This window comes from Tachyglossus aculeatus, chromosome X1, assembly GCF_015852505.1.
Source record: "Tachyglossus aculeatus isolate mTacAcu1 chromosome X1, mTacAcu1.pri, whole genome shotgun sequence".
NCBI classification, from domain to species: Eukaryota; Metazoa; Chordata; class Mammalia; order Monotremata; family Tachyglossidae; genus Tachyglossus; species Tachyglossus aculeatus.
Genome location: NC_052101.1, coordinates 42,824,764 through 42,842,209, shown reverse-complemented (window position 1 = coordinate 42,842,209; position 17,446 = coordinate 42,824,764). Strand labels below are relative to the sequence as shown.

General features: G+C 44.3%; 1 non-coding gene across 1 annotated transcript; it reads right to left on the bottom strand.

Moving 5' to 3' along the window:
- Positions 1-1,112: 1,112 nt before the first annotated feature.
- On the bottom strand, positions 1,113-1,250 carry LOC119920238. Its single transcript, XR_005447995.1, has one exon. It is a non-coding gene; the product is annotated as a small nucleolar RNA SNORA7 (small nucleolar RNA).
- Positions 1,251-17,446: the final 16,196 nt, after the last annotated feature.

Here is a 17,446-nt window from a genome sequence, read left to right as displayed (position 1 = left end):
TCTCTTCAATCGCAGCGCGGACCTCTTGCCCACATCCTGCCTCTGACCTGGAACACCCTCCTTCTTCATCTCCAACAGACAGCACTTAAAACAGTGCTTTGCACATAGTAAGCACTTAATAAATGCCATTATTATTAACAACAGACAGTCACTCTCCTCACCTTTCAAGCATTTTTGAAGGCACATCTCCTTCAAGAAGCCTTTCCTGAAAACCCTTCATTTCCTCTCCTCCCTCTCCCTTCTGTATCATCTCCCTGGCACCTCCCTCAGCCCACAAAACTCAGGTACATATCCATAATATTTACTTATTAATATCTATATCCCCCTTTAGACTGTAATTTCATTATGGGCAGGGAACATGTCTATCAACTCGGTTATATTGTACTGTCTCCACACTTAGAACAGTGCTCTACACTCAGTAAATGCTTAATAAGTATGATTGATTGATTGATTCCACCTTCTAATCTCCAGGTAGCTTCTACTGGGAGCGACTCAGCCCTCAACCCTATATTTCCTCTTGCCTCCAGGACTTCTCCACTTTAATAACCCGCCAGTCCTTTCAAGCTCCACACATCCACAGTGAGTGTCTCTCCTTCCATCCTTAAACTTCCTCTCCTTCAACTGCTGATAACACCATTATCCTCCCTTCCTCTGAAGCCCACAATCATGTCACCCTCAAGACCTCGTTTTTATTCAGCTCCCACATCCAATCAACAACCAAATCCTGTAGATTCTTCCCCCATTTCATGGGTAGGTCCTTTCCACTCCACCTAAATAGCCACCACCCGGGTTTGATCACTTCTTATTGTTGTTGTTATTATTAATATGATGATTATCACATTTGTTAAGGGCTTAATATTTGTCACGCACTGTTCTAAGCATGAGGGTCTTGTCTTCTGCCATCGAGTCATCTCCGACCCTTAGAGATGCTACAGACACATCTCTCCCAGAACACCTCGACTCCATCTGCAATCATTCTGGGAGTGTATCCACAGAGTTTTCTTGGTAAAAATATGGAAGTGGTTTTCCATTGCCTCCTTCTGCGTGGTACACTCGAGCCTCTGCCCTTGACTCTCTCCAATGCTGCTGCTCCCCAGCAAAGGGGAGTTTTGACTTATAGCAGACTGCCTTCCACTCACTAGCCACTGCCCAAGCTAGGAATGGAATGGGTAGGCCTCTGCTTGACTCTTCCTCCTGTAGTCAAGACTGGTAGAGGACTGGCAACTCTCCAGGTGTGACCCTGAGAGGAGAAGCAAGAGGGTAGATTCAAGTTAATAAGGTTGGACATGGTTCTTGTCCCACATGGGGTTCAATCTAAGTATTGGTCACCTAATGGTTACTGTATCATCTTCCTCATTGATCTCCCAGCCTCCAGTTTCTGCCCACCTCATATCACACTCTGTACTGCTTCCCTGATGATCTTGCTGACATGTCACTCCTCTGAAACCTCGATAGCTGCCCACCTCCCTCTTCATCAAGCAAAAACGTCTTACCGCTGACTCCAAGACTCTCCACCAGTTCTCTTCATTTTACTTATCGAATTTCTTCCCCCATTATTCCCCAGCTTGCGTGGCTCAGTGGAAAGAGCACGGGCTTTGGAGTCAGAGGTCATGGGTTCAAATCCCGGCTCCACCAATTGCCAGCTGTGTGACTTTGGGCAAGTCACTTAACTTCTCTATGCCTCAGTTACCTCATCTGTAAAATGGGGATTGACTGTGAACCCCCCGTGGGACAACCTGATCACCTTGTACCCCCCCAGCGCTTAGAACAGTGCTTTGCACATGGTAAATGCTTAATAAATGCCATTATTATTATTATTATTTGCTCCTCCCAAGTTCACCAACTAGCCACTCCACATCTTGTCTCCTGTGCCTTCGATCCCTTGCTCCCCTCTACAGATCAGCTGGACTTCAGGTCTTCTTTTCTTTAATGCCCTCCTAAAGCCCTTCCCCCTCTAATTAGCCATCCTGCAGATGATCTGTATATCTGGTTTAGTAGGAAATGAATGCACAAATGTCCCAATATTGGGCTGCCCAAGTTGAATTGGTCAGGCTACATCGCGCCAACCCCCAGCTTCTCTAACTCATTTTAGATGAGTTTAGACGAGGCTCTTTCTATTCGGCCAGGCCAGGAAGTCTCCCTAGGAAGAACAGAGTCCAAGAAACACTACTGGAAAATGATGATGGTGATCAGAGATGATGAAAACAGTGATGATGATGGTGATGAGGATCGTGGTGGTGGTGAGCAGGATGGTGTTGAGGATCGTGCTAAAAGAATCTAAATGAATGGGCAATGCCACTACTGCATCATAATCATCATCATCATCATCAATCGTATTTATTGAGCGCTCACTGTGTGCCGAGCACTGTACTAAGCGTTTGGGAAGTACAAGTTGGCAACATATAGAGACAGTCCCTACCCATCAGTGGGCTCACAGTCTAAAAGTGGGAGACAGAGAACAAAACCAAACATACTAACAAAATAAAATAAATAGAATAGATATGTACAAGTAAAATAAATAAATAGAGTAACAAATATGTACAAACATATATACATATATATCATAATAATAATAATGGTATTTGTTAAGTGCTTACCGTGTGCCGAGCATTGTACTGAGCGCTGAAGCACTGTACCAAGCACTGTCAGATCACTGCTCCACACAGCCCAGGACACCATCTCCCAGGACATCACCAGAAATATTTCCCCCTCAGTATTCCTCTGTGCCTCAATTTCCTCATCTGTCAAATGGGGATTCCATATGCAGTCTTCCTCTTACTTAGACTGTGAGCCCAATTTGGGACAGGAATTGTGCCTGACCCAAATATCATCTATCAATGCCGGTAATTAGCGTAATGCTTAGCATCTAGGAAGGGCTTTATAAATACCACTTTGATAATGATGACGATGATGATACTGATTTTCCCTCTAGAAAGTGACCCCATAAGCAGGGCTTATCCATGATGGAGGTAATGAAGGGGAAGGTGATGAACAGGCCAATGGGCATCTCCTTTAGCCAAATAGTCAAAGGAGAAGCAGTATGGCTCAGTGGATAGAGCACGGGCCTGGAAGACAGAAGGACCCGGCTCCACCACTTATATGCTGCGTGACCTTGGCCAAGTGACTTCTTCTCTGTGCCTCAGTTCCCTCATCTGTAAAATGGGGATCAAGACTGTGAGCCCCAAGTGGGACATGGGCAATGTCCAACTTGATTAGCTCCTATCTATCTTAGTACAGTGCCTGGAACCTAATAAGAGCTGAACAATTACCATAACAAAGGAGAAATGATAACTGTCCCCTCAGCAAAGCCAAGAGCCTGAAAAGCTATGATTGTCAATAAATGACTCGGACGTATAAGAAAGGCTAAGTCATTTAGCTGCCTGCCTGTTCACTGGAAGTTGAGCCATAATAGGTTTCAAAAATGGTGTTCAGAATACAAAAAGGGAAATAATGAAAACACCCTGGGTAAACAGCAAGTCTGTGGATGGAGTGTGGAGAAGAAGAATTAAATGATTAGCGGGACCCATGAAATCAAACTTCCTCCTAAGTGACAATGAATATTCAGTTTAATGTGTTTAGCTGGAAGATTACTTTAACAGCAGGCACCAAATGTACAAAATGTACTCTGGTATATTTCTAATTAACAGAGAGCACAAGACTGGAGGGAACTCTAATGTCAGGTGCTCTCAGCGGAAGGCGGACGGGAGGGCTGGCAATTATCCAGTGACCATGGACCGTGTAGACAGCTAATCTGGTTTGCTAATAGCCCCTTCCTCCCCTCGAGCCCTCTTTGGCTTCAGTTATGGAGGCTGATCGCACCTACGTGGGAGATGTCCTATTTTGAATGCTTCTTAGGAATGCCGGACCCCTTCGGCTCTGTTCAGTGACTCCCTAGGTCCAGAGGTGAATTCTTGGGATAAAATGTCTCATTGGCTATTGTAGTTGGAAAGCATTTTTCCTTAGGCTAGTAAATCACAGCTGACCAGTCTGTGGAAATCAACTGACTCCTCACACTTCCCAGCCTTGGGTCTTAGTTCCTTTTACTGTTATATCCCAGAGCCCGTCACTCTCCCCACCTTCAAAGCCTTACTAAAATCACATCTCCTCCAAGAGTCTTCCCCGACTAAGCCTTCATCTTGCCCAACTCCCTCTTCCTCCGGTCTCACCCTTGCCCTTCAAACTGTACCCTTTATTCACCCTTCCCTCAGCCCCACAGTGTTTATGAACATATCCAACATTTATTTATACTAATATATATCTCCGCCTCAAGACAGTAAACACTCTCTGGACAGGAAACATGTCTACCAACTCTGTTACATTGTAATAATACTAATACTAATTATATTTATAGTACCTGTTAAGCACTTTCTCCGTGCTAGGCACTGTACTAAGTGCTGGGGTGGACACAAACAGGTCATTTCAGCAACAATCTTTCTACAGTGTTGCTTTGATATTCCTAAAAAGACCATATGAAGAAAGAAATGGCTGGTTGCCAGACCAGATGTCGGTGCCCAGAGCACCTGTCTCTAGAGAAGTTAGTATGGCCTAATGGAAAGAGCATGGGCTGGAAGTCAGGGGTGTATATAGTGATAATTCTATTTATTCTGATGGTATTGACACCTATCTACTTGTTTTGTGTTGTTGTCTGTCTCCCCCTTCTAAACTGTGAGCCCGTTGTTGGGTAGAGACTGTCTCTAATATGTTGCCGATTTGTACTTCCCAAGTGCTTAGTACAGTGCTCTGCACTCAGTAAGTGCTCAATAAACACAATTGAATGAATGAATGAATGAACTGGCTTCTAATCCACTTAGCTGCACAGTGACGTTGGACAAAGCCACTTAACCTCTCTGTACCTTAGTTCCCTCACCTGTAAATTAATTAAATTTAATTAAAGGAATTAAATACATATTCTCCCTCTGCTTAGACCGTGAACCCTCTCCTACCTGATAAACTTGTACCTTAACCCAGTGCTCAGTCTGGTGCTTGACACATAGTAAGGGCTTTACAAATGTCACAATTATTATATTGAAGGTTTATGTTCAAAGAACCACATAAGTCATTCCATGAGGTGACAGGTCCAGCAGGAATCAGTCAATCAATCAATCCCATTTATTGGGTGCTTACTATGTGCAGAGCACTGTATAAAGTGCTTGGGAGAGTACAATACAACAGTACAATATGTTTCCTGCCCATAACGAGCTTAGAGTCTACAGGGGGAGATGGATATCAATATAAATAGATAGGTACAGTTTAAAAATAGTTTAAAAATGTTTAATAGTTTAAAAATAAGTACATAAGTGCTGTGGGATTGGTGGTGGGGCAAATATCTAATATCCAAAGTCACAGATCCTGTGTGACCTTGGGCAAGTCACTTAACTTCTCTTTGCCTCAGTTTCCTCATCAGTAAAATGTGGATTAAGACTGTATGAGCCCCACATGGGATAACCTGATTAACTTGTATCTATCCCAGCGCTTAGAACAGTACTTGGAACATAGTAAGTGCTTAACAAATACCATAATTCAAGTGCTTAGCACAGTGCTCTGCACACAGTAAGTGCTCAATAAATACGATTGAATGAATGAAATCCAGATAATGCAGGAGGGAGAGTGAGCTGCAGAAAAGAGGGCTTAACTGCGGAAGGCCTCTTGGATGAGATGTGAACTTAATAATGCTTTGAAGATGGAAAGAGTGGTGGTCTGGCATATATGGAGTGGGAGGGAGTTCTAGACTGGGGGAGGGAGTGGGAAAGGGGTCGGCGGCGAAATAGAAAAGATCGGGCACAGTGAGCAAGCTGGCATTTGAAGAGCGGAGTGTGAGGGCTGGGCTGTAGTAGGAGGAATAAATAGTAAACTAGTGGTAAAGACTGCATCAGCCATCAAGGCAACCGCTTGCCAGGCTAAGTGCTATGATACGCAATGCTGTGGCCACCAAGTCCTGAATTTACAAAGCCTTCATGTGTCCTTCTCTGGACATTCACTCCCAGCTATATACTCAAAGCATTCTGGCGAAGGAGAGAGCCTGAATGAGCTGTGCAAGCGACCAGCACGATAATCGCCTTGGGAGCCAAGGGGCTACCAGACAGTCCAGTCTGACACCCCGCCTGGGGTCTGTTGATTTTTCTCTTTCCCCGTACATTGGGCTCTGAGCTCTCTCACGATCGGAGAACGGGTGTTGCCAGGAGCACATGGAAGGCAAATCGGATCACCCTACGCATTTTGAATCACAGACGTGTCCAAGAATCACTCTCCCCTCTCCAGTCCTCCCACTACTAAGTCAATCCTCAGAGATTGCAGACATGCCTGGCCTGTCCCAGAGGGAGCCACATCAACGACAATCACAACAACAACATGACAGGAAGCTTAGGGATCTGCGGCGACTAGTTTCCTAGCAACCAAAGCCAAGTGAAGTCAAGTCGCTTTACCGTGGATCTGAAAGGGAGAAGCTGATACTGAGGGGTGGCCATAGAGACCCCAGAACTTTCCATTCCTTTTCTGCAAATTAATCATCGCTGTCATTCTTATGAAATCACATCACTTTTTCCTTCTTAATAGAAGTCAAGAAATTGAATCACAAACTGAAGAAGGAGTTAAAATTCTCATCTGGAATCGAAAGTAAAGAAATGACGGCAATTAATTTTCATGTCTTTTGTGAAGAGCAGCCTAGCCTTTGAAAGGTGACTTTTAAAAGGTTATTTTCTTCAGGACTGTTTAAGCACCTCAGTGTCTCCATAAATGGGGAGACTGTTTTGGCAGAGAAGACATTCAGGTGTTCAATGGGGGATTTGCATAATAATGCTATGAAAACAAAAGCATTTATTTTAGGTGCTGTGCACAGTGAAATTCAACACAACTCTGGAAGATGATTTCATGCTTTGCCTGGGGAGAGTTAAATATTTACCTTACGGAATTGAATGAGCTGTGAATCATAATCGTTTATTTTTCTACAACTTGGAACGATTCCTCCCTGGTGAATGCTGGCGGGAACCTTAAACCTTCCTGAGTCACCCTGACCCTTGCCAAAATGTGGGTTCTGAGAATCCAGTACATACATCCTACATAGAAGCAGGAGAATGGGATGGCGGGAAGGACAGAGAGGATACTGGAAGTCCAGGCTGGGAAAATTGCAAACCATGGGGGAGGGAATAATGGAAAGCTGGATAAAGGAATGAGAGTGTCCACTCTTTGGAGTTTTATTCTAAAGGGAAAGTAATTTCTCAGGGATTTTCCCTCTGCGTTTCCCCAGAATGGAATTTCTATAGGGAAACAGCGTGGTCTGGTGGGAAAAAAATGGACTGGGAACTAATCCTGGCTCCGCTGCATACCTGCTCGGTGACCTTGGGCATTCTCTGTACCTCAGTTCCCTCATCTGCAAAATGGGGATTTTATACCTGTTCTCCCTCCTACTTTGACTGTGAGCCCCTTATGGGATCTGATTAACTTGTATCTACTGCAGTGCTTAGGACTTACCAAATACTACAGTTACTATTATTATGATTCTTAACATTGAAACAATTGAAATTAAAACAATTCCCAAAGCATCCATAAGAAAACCACCCCTTCTCCACTCCCTGCCCTGCCTTCTCCCATTCCCCATCATCCGAGTTTGCCACTGCCCAGGGACCTGGGGGGAAGAGTTGTCTGTTCCCAGAGTGATGAGTTGGCCAGAGACCATTGCCACAAATTGATTTTTACATGTTAATAGACTTTATAGGCCAAGGCTCTGCCAACGTGAACGTGGCAGTGCGGCAAGGGATGGTCATTAGCTGCTCTCCTAGTGGAGGGAAGTGTCGACCACACATCCAACTTCTCAGCCCACCTGAGTGCCCGGGGAAGATCAGTGCCTTCTTCAGTTGCAAAGGAGGTTTAAAAATCTGGTCCAAGGCCCTTCGTCTGAAACAACAGTGCAAAGGTTACAGCTCTTGGGTCAAACCGTTGCCTGGAGCCCTCTGAAAGGAGGGAGTCCGGAGAAAGATCCGAGGAGCAACCAACTACATGATCCAGGTGGCCAGCCTGGATGGCTACAGGGTCGGTGTTCCAGAAGTCCTGGGTAAGGTGGTGACAGCTCCTCCTTGGACAGCCCAGCACACAGGTGACCATGACAGATCCATTTTTGCAGGCCATCGTGTAGTGATTCAACCCACCTCGACTAGCAAAAATTGGGATTTTCACCGAAGGGCTGGTGAGAATCCAGGGTTTGATGTCTGATGGGCAGTATCATCATCATCATCAATCGTATTTATTGAGCGCTTACTGTGTGCAGAGCACTGTACTAAGTGCTAGGGAAGTACAAATTGGCAACATATAGAGACAGTCCCTACCCAACAGTGGGCTCACAGTCTAAAAGGGGGAGACAAAACCAAACATACTAACAAAATAAAATAAATAGAATAGATATGTACAAGTAAAATAAATAAATAAATAGAGTAATAAATATGTACAAACATATATACATATATACAGGTGCTATGGGCAGTAGTATTGTCTATGGCATTTGGCTTGCCTCCCCAGAAATGACAGGGAACCAGAATCCAGTTCAACTCAGAGAAAGTGTTTGCCTGTCTGTGCCCCCCAATTCCTCGTGTATCATTGCAACCCCCCAAAATAGGAGCTTGAAAATTAGCCTTTTGCACTTCATTATGAAACACCCTAATCCACATCTCCTCCCTCCACTTGATTGAAATAATAGACATCTGGCAAATGGTCTCTTTTGAAGCCACGCTGCTTCTAAACTCTAAACTTTCACTTCAGACTCTCTTGTTTTCCCTACCTGTAATTTATTTTAGTGCCCGTCTCCCCCACTAGATTGTAAGCTCTTCCTAGGCAGGAATTCTGTCTAATAACTTTATTGTCCTCTATTGTCCTTAATTCATTGATCTGCATGGAGTTAGAGCTCAATAAAAGGTAGATATTAATCTCTTTATGAACAAAAGCAGTGTGGTCTAGTGGATAGAGCACAGGCCTGGGAGTCCGAAGGACCTGAGTTCTAATCCCGACTCTGTCATTTGTCAGCTCTGTGACCTTGGGCGAGTCACCTAGCTTCTCTGTGTCTTGGTTACCTCATCTGTAAAATGGGGATTAAAACTGAGCGCCATGTAGGATATGGATTGTGCCCAACCTGATTAGCTTATATCTATCCCAGTGGTTAATATAGTGCCTAGCACACAGTAAGTGCTTAATAAATGTCATTTAAAAAAAAGAGTAGCTCATTAGCAGCAGGGGGAAGCAATACCAGATTTGAAATCTGAGGCAAAAAGAAAAGCTTCCAAAAAACATGCACTTGATCAAGATGCAAAATGTACTTAGGATTCTGATGAGCCCTTCATTTGAAAGAAAGTTGTTTCATTCGATAGGCGAGTAATTGTTGTCGGGAACCTTAGGTGCTCAACAAAATGAGCGATTGATTGATTAATTGATCAATTAATTAATTGATCAACTGATTAAATGGAGCCGTAAATACTGGCGGCAAAGTTGGCTCACCAATCCACCAATCTATCATATTTATTGAGGGCTTACTGTATGCAGAGCACTGTACTAAGTGATTGGAAGAGAATAATACAGCAGAGTTGGTGGACACCTTCCCTCCCCACAAAGAACTTACGATCTAGAGAGGGAAACAAACATTAAAATAAATTACAAGCATGTAATAAATGCTCTGAGGCTGATAGTGGGGTGAATGAAGGTACAAATCCAAGTGCAAGGGTGACGGAGATCCCTCAACACACATTAAAATGTGTTTTTTTAGACTTGTTCGCTTGTTTCTTTTTGCCTTTTCCTCCTTCTCTTCCTCCCCTTCTTCCTTCTCTTCCCCCCATCCCTCTCTTGCTCTTCTCCCTGCTTAGCCTTCCCCTCCATGTTCCTTCAAGGACAGAACAATTGCTAACCTAGGCCCAGGGCTGGGATTTACCTGCTGGCACTGTGCATTTACCTTCCAAAGCCTTGATAAAATGCAAGAGGCAGACTTCTCCCCAGGCAGTTTCCTGCAATCTGGAGCCAGCTGGTTCTGGCTAGGAGGCCCCAGCATATTACCTCAGAATTCTAGCTCAAAGTTAGATTTCTCTTCAATTACATTCGTCAGGCAGCATTTAGAAAAAAAAAACAGTTTTGGAAGGCACATCCCTTTTATGTCTAGATTTGATCACTGTTGAAGATGAAAGGGGCTCTGCCCACAGTTAGATTTTCTGGGTCTTGCCTAGAGCCAAGGGCTCTGTCAGAACATTACAGGCCATAAAATTCTCATAATGCCCTCCAGCAGCCCCCACCCCTCAAATAGGCAGAAAATGAAAAGATTTCCTTGGTTTTCTGAGCAGAGGATCTGGTGTGGCCCAGGTTCAGCCCATGTAAACATGCCCTGCTGGCTCGGGAGAGGAGGAAGAAAGGATGCTGTCAGATCCAGACATGGGGAAGATTGAGGTTGATTAGGAACCTTCTAGACTGTGAGCCCGCTGTTGGGTTGGGACCGTTTCTATATGTTGCCAACTTGTACTTCCCAAGAGCTTAGTACAGTGCTCTGCACATAGTAAGCGCTCAATAAATGCAATTGAATGAATGAACCTTTGGTGCCTGGAACCAGCAACCCGGAAACGCTTCAAATTCATGGCACACTCATTCATTCAATAATATGTATTGAATGCTTACTGTGTGTAAAGCACTGTACTGTTTTGGGGAAGTACGATATAACAGTGAACAGACACATCCACAAGTCTTGGCAACATTCATTCATTCAAGTGTATTTATTGAGCGCTTACTGTGTGTAGAGCTCTGTACTAAGCACCTGGGAGAGTACAATATAACAATAAACAGCACTGGGTGTTGAGGGATCTAATTCAGCATTATTTTCACCTGATGACATCAAAGCCCTTCTCTGTAGGCAAATAGGCATTTCCTATAAGGTTTAGGGTGTTAAATGATCCTTCAGTTCTTCAAGACCACAGTATCTCCCTGCTCCTTTGTTTCAACTAACACAGAGCTAGGAGTGTTTGAATTGGCTCTGTCTGCTCTGGAATACTTTCATTACAAAGGGTCCATGACACAGGGGACTCCAAAAGCCAAATGACTTCACGGGCCAGATATGCAGGGAAAGAATTTCAGCATGTGCGATTGAAAGGTCCCCTGGAAGAAAGTAGAACAGCATTTCCCTTTTTCTTCCCCAATAATGACCTGCTTCAATCCAGGGCAAGATCCTGCATAAAGCAAAATGTTCAGGAGTCTTTCTGGAGGCGAGCGGCCATTCCCGGGACCTTCCTGCAGACAAAAGGAAATCCTGTAGGCTCTGACAGAGTATATTTTGGAGTCACAAAAGTCGCTCAAACAATCTGAAACTAATTTCTGTCCCACCAGAGGCTATGGTGGGGCCTCCTTGACATAAACTATCAATCAATCAATCATTCAATCCATCAGTGGTATTTATTGAGTGCTTACTGTTTGAAGAGTACTGTACTATGTGCTTGGGAGTGTTCAACAGAGTGGGTGAACATTCATTCATTCATTCATTCAATCGTATTTATTGAACGTTTACTGTGTGCAGAGCACTGTACTAAGCACTTGGGAAGTACAAGTTGGCAAAATATAGAGATGGTCCCTACCCAACAGCAGGCTCACAGTCTAGAAGGGGGAGACAGACAACAAAACAAAACGTGGTCAGGTGTCATCAGAATAAATACAAGTAAAGCTAGATGCACATCATTGAAAAAATAAATAGAATAGTAAATATGTACAAGTAGAGTAAATAGAGTAAAAAATCTGTACATATATATATATATACATAGGTGCTGAGCCCTGTATATATGAGCCCTGTTCTCAAGAAGCTTACAATGCAGTGGGGAAGTCAGATATTAAAATAAATTACAGGTGGATGAGTATCAAAGTGCTTAGGGGATAGGTTTCTTTGACAGGGAATGATGTCTGCATGATTTATATTTCCTACTACTCTAAACATAATGATAAGAATTGTGGTATTTGCCAAGCACTTTCTATGTCCCAGGCACTGTACCAAGTGCTGGAGCGGATACAAGCAAATCAGACTGAATACAGTTCCTGTCAAACATGGTCTCACCATCTCAATCCCCATTAAACAGATGAGGCTCAGAGAAGTGAAGTGAATTGCCCAAGGTTGCACAGCAGACAAGTGATGGAGCCAGGATTAGAACCCATGACCTTCTGTCTCGCAGGCCCATGCTCTATCCACTACGCTATGCTGCTTCTCAGTAAGCTATACTTTGCCCAAAGCAGGAGATATCATGAGCAATTAAATTAGTGGTTAGCCATTAGTAGTAATAATAATGATAATAATAATAATGGTGGTATTTGTTAATCACTTCCTAAGTGTTGGAGTAGATGCGAGTAAATTGGGTTGGACACTATCCCTGTCTCACATGGGGCTCACAGTCTTAATCCCCATTTTAACAGATGAGGTAACTGAGGCATTTGAGAAGTTGTGACTTTTTAAAAAATGGTATTTGTTAAGTGCTTACTATGTGCAGAGCACCATTCTAAGCGCTGGGGGGGATACAAGGTGACCAGGTTGTCCCACGTGGGGCTCACAGTCTTAATCCCCATTTTACAGATGAGGTAACTGAGGCACAAAGAAGTTAAGTGGCTTGCTCAAGGGCACACAGCTGACAATAATAGTAATAATAATAATGGCATTTGTTAGGCACTTACCAGGTGTGAAGCACTGTTCTAAGCACTGGGGGGGATTCAAGGTGATCAGGTTGTCCCACGTGGGGCTCACAGTCTTCATCCCCATTTGACAGATGAGGTAACTGAGGCTCAGAGAAGTTAAGTGACTTGCCCAAGGTCACACAGCGGACACGTGGCCGAGCCGGGAGTCGAACCCACGACCGCTGACTCCCAAGCCCGCACTCTTTCCACTGAGCCATGCTGTAACACAGCTGACAAGTGTGCTGAGTATTCGGGGATAGTCCATCCCCAACCAGTCTTCTCCTCACAATAGATCATGGGAGCCTCGGAGTACAGCCAACCTGGTGGCTCTCTCATCATTATCATCATCTTTATCATAATCAACAATAGCAGCAGCATTTATTGATCCTTCAGAGTACCTTTACCGAATATCTGTTTGAGAGTGATATTTATTAAACACCTATTATTTGTCAAGGACCGTGTGGTATGGTACGCATTAGATGAGTGTAGAACACCAGACTCTTGGGAATGCCCAATAGGAAAATAATGATTAATAGTGATAATTGTGGCATTTGTTTGAGCCTTTACTATATGTTAAGTACTATATTAAGCACTGGGTTAGATCCGTGGCATACAGGTCAGACACAGTCCCTGTCCCACACAGGGTTCACAATCTTAGTAGGAGGGAGAACAGGTATTCAATCCCCATTTGAAGATGTGGTAACTGAGGCACAGAGAAGTTGAGCGACTTGCCTGAGGTCACACGGAAGACAAGTGGTGGAGCTGGGTTTGGAACTTAGGTCTTCTGAGTCCCTGGCTCTATCATGCTGTCACAATAATAATAATGGCGTTTGTAAAGCGCTTACTATGTGCAAAGCACTGTTCTAAGCGCTGGGGGATGTCATGTCATGCTGCTCCCTCCCAGAGAGCAATGAGAGAAAGTTATGAACTCAGTCCTAGAGGTAAAATGAAGGTAAAATGCCAACATAAATTGCCAAATCTACAATAGATGGAAAAGTAGGTGTATCTTGAGAAATGATAAATACAAATGATTCAATAAAGAAATTCCAAGTACATAAATGACTGTCGACATGAAGCGATAGAGCGATCACAAAGCAGGAGCAGGTTAGTCAGGGAAAGGCTCCTGGAGGCAAGTTTTAAAGAAGTCAGGCTTTGAAAGAATTCAAGTTTGTGGTTCGGTGAAACTTAATGGGGAGAGGGAAAAAGTGATAGATTGGTGTTTGGAGATTCATAAGCGACGTGCATTTGGAAGGTTGGCTTGGGAGGAGAGACGAGCACAACCTTCAGCTGAGCGAGAGAAGAGTGCAGACATGATGATAAAGAGCTTCGAAGCCAATGGCTTGATGGTTTTGCCGAACTGGAGAAGAGGTGGGTATCTATTGGAGGTTTGTGAGGCGATTAGAGATGGACATTGATAGATGAGTTAGAAAGGAGCCTATAGCAAAGCAGCGCCGGGCATTGCAAGCAGCATGGAAATAACAAGGGCCTAAGAGTCACATGTCCTGGTTCAACTCCAACTTCGCTACTTATCTGCTGTATGGCCTTGGACGTAGCGCTTGACTTCTCTGTGCCTCACTTACCTCGTGTAAAATGGGGGTTAAGGCTGTGAGCCCAACGTGGGACAATCTGATCATGTTGTCATCTCCCCAGTGCTAAGAACAGTGCTTTGCACATAGTAAGCGCTTAATAAATGCCATTATTATTATTATTATTATCTTGTGTAAAATGGGGATTAAATCCTTCTCCTTCTGACTTAGACTACGAACCCCATGTGGAACAGGGACTGAGTCTGACTTGATTATCTTGTATCTACCAGCGAGGCTCAGTGGAAAGAGCACGGGCTTGGGAGTCAGAGGGCATGAGTTCAAATCCTGGCCCTGCCAGTTGTCAGCTGTGTGACTTTGGGCAAGTCACTTCACTTCTCTGGGCCTCAGTTCCCTCATCTGTAAAATGGGGATGAAGACTGTGAGCTCCACGAGGGACAACCTGATCATCTTGTATCCCCCCAGTGCTTAGAACAGTGCTTTGCACATAGTAAGTGCTTAACAAATAGGACTGGGGTAATAATAATAATAATGATGGTATTTGTTAAGCACTTACTATGTGCAAAGCACTGTTCTAAGCACTGGGGGGATACAAGGTGATCAGGTTGTCCCTTGTGGAGCTCACAATCTTAATCCCCATTTTACAGATCATTATTATTATTATTATTACCCCGGTCCTCAATGATCTTACAGCCTAGACAGGGAAACTGACTTTAATACTCAGTGAAAACCTTTGCCCCTCTCAGGGTCACACCTGGAGTGTTTCCTGTACTTTATCTGTCTTGGCTATGGGAGGGGGAGTCGAACAGAGGCCTACCCATTCCATTAGTAGCTTGGGCAGTGGCTGGCGAGTGGAAGGCCATCTGCTACAAGTCAAAACTCACCCATGCTGGGCAGGAGTGGCATGCGAGAGAGTCAAGGGCGGTGACTTTACTGTGTGGAAGGAGGCAATGGCAAACAGCTTCCATATTTTTATCACGAAAACTCTAAGGATACACTACCAGAATGATTACAGTTGGACAGCAGGGCGTTCTGGGAGAGATGTGTCCACAGTGTCTCTATGGGTCGGAAGCGACTAGATGGCATAAGACAATACGAGAAAACCTTTGGGGAGTGACCCAATTTAAGCCCCATCTTTGATTGCTTCCTTTAGATGGATTGCTGGTTGAATTTATCTGAGCCCTTTCAAAGGGAGCCCCTGAGCAGCAGGGACTTAATGGACATGTCGGCGACCCATGAACCAGGAAAACAATTCCATGAGCAAACATTAAGAAATGTAATCAAAAGAAAAGAAAAGTCCTCTTTGGTTTATTTCCAATTCATCATGAAGCACATGACTCCCCTCCTTCCTCTCCCCCTCCTCCCCCTCTCCATCCCCCCTGCCTTACCTCCTTCCCTTCCCCACAGCACCTGTATATATGTATATATGTTTGTACGTATTTATTACTCTATTTATTTTACTTGTACATATCTATTCTATTTATTTTATTCTGTTAATATGTTTGGTTTTGTTCTGTCTCCCCCTTCTAGACTGTGAGCCCAATGTTGGGTAGGGACCGTCTCTATATGTTGCCAACTTGTACTTCCCAAGCACTTAGTACAGTGCTCTGCACACAGTAAGTGCTCAATAAATACGATTGATTGATTGACTCACTTTTTAATGGAACTTGAAATTACAGAAAGCAGTGTCTGAGGATCATGGGCATCTTCGAGAGGCCATGGGGCTAGGCAGGGAGAAGGAAGGGTGCCAATGTTGGCAGGACCAAGAGAGAAATCTGAAATGCTCCTGAGAGAAGAAGATGGTCTTGGGGTTGGAATTGACCCCTAGGACGGTTTTTGAGAGTAGAGGAAGCAGCAGTTTGTCTAGCTGCTGGAGCGGAGCTGGGAGAGGGGAATCAGTCAATTGTATTTATGGAGCACTGATAGTCTGCAGAGCTCTTTACTAAGTGCTTGGACCATCTCTATCTGTTGCCAACTTGTACTTCCCAAGCGCTTAGTGCAGTGCTCTGCACACAGTAAGCGCTCAATAAATACGATTGAATGAATGAATGAATGAATGAGAGGACAATATAATAATAAACAGACACAGTCCCTGCTGACAACCAGCTTACAGACTAGAGGACAACCTTGAAGACTAGAGGGAGGAGGAGAGACCAAGGGGAAGGGGCATGATTGTGTAATAATGTCTTGCACTCCCTCCCATCCTAAAAATCACCACCCCTCCACCCCATTTGCTTTGTTTTTTTTCTCATGGTATTTTTTAAGTGCTTGCTATATGCCAGGCACTGTACTAAGCACTGGGGCAGATGGAAGCTAATCAGGTTAGACATAGAACCTCTCCCACATGGGGTTTACAATCTTAATCCCCATTTTACAGATGAGGGAACTGAGGCCTGGAGCAAGCAGCGTGGCTTAGCGGATGGAAAATGGGCCTAGGAGTCAGAAGGACCTGGGTTCTAATCCCAACTCCTTCACTTGACTGCTGTGTGACCTTGGGCAAGACACTTAACTTCTCTATGCCTCATTTACCTCAGATGCAAAATGGGGATTAAGAGTGGGAGCCCCAAGTGGGACAGCGACTGTTTCCAACCTGATTAACTTGTATTTGCCCCAGTGCTTAGTGCAGTGCTCAAGCGCTCAATAACTATGATTTCCTGACTGACTGATTACCCAGGGCTTCCTCTGCAGCAGTAAATCTATAACGATGAAGATCCTCGCCCAGAATCCCAGACAAGGCTTGGATTTAAGACCTCAGAACAGAGGATGTGAGCAGAGGAATACACACAGATACTAGTGGTTTTTGCAACTCCCCTCGCATTCTCTCTTCCCTGCCGGGCACGTTCCCACTGGGATCCCTGGCGGCAAAGAGTCAGTAGATAGGAGGCCCATTGTGTAGTGTGTACGGAAGTTTTTATGTGTGCAGAATCGGGCCGACATTCATTCATTCAATCGTATTTATTGAGCGCTTACTGTGAGCAGAGGACTGTACTAAGCACTTGGTACTTGTTGGCTGTAGGAGCATGACCCTTCTAGACTGTGAGCCCACTGTTGGGTAGGGACCGTCTCTATATGTTGCCAACTTGTACTTCCCAAGCGCTTAGTACAGTGCTCTGCACACAGTAAGCGCTCAATAAATACTATTGAATGAATGAATGAATGACCCAACTTGTACTTCCCAAGTGCTTAGTACAGTGCTCTGCACACAGTAAGCGCTCAATAAATATGATTGATTGATTGACCCA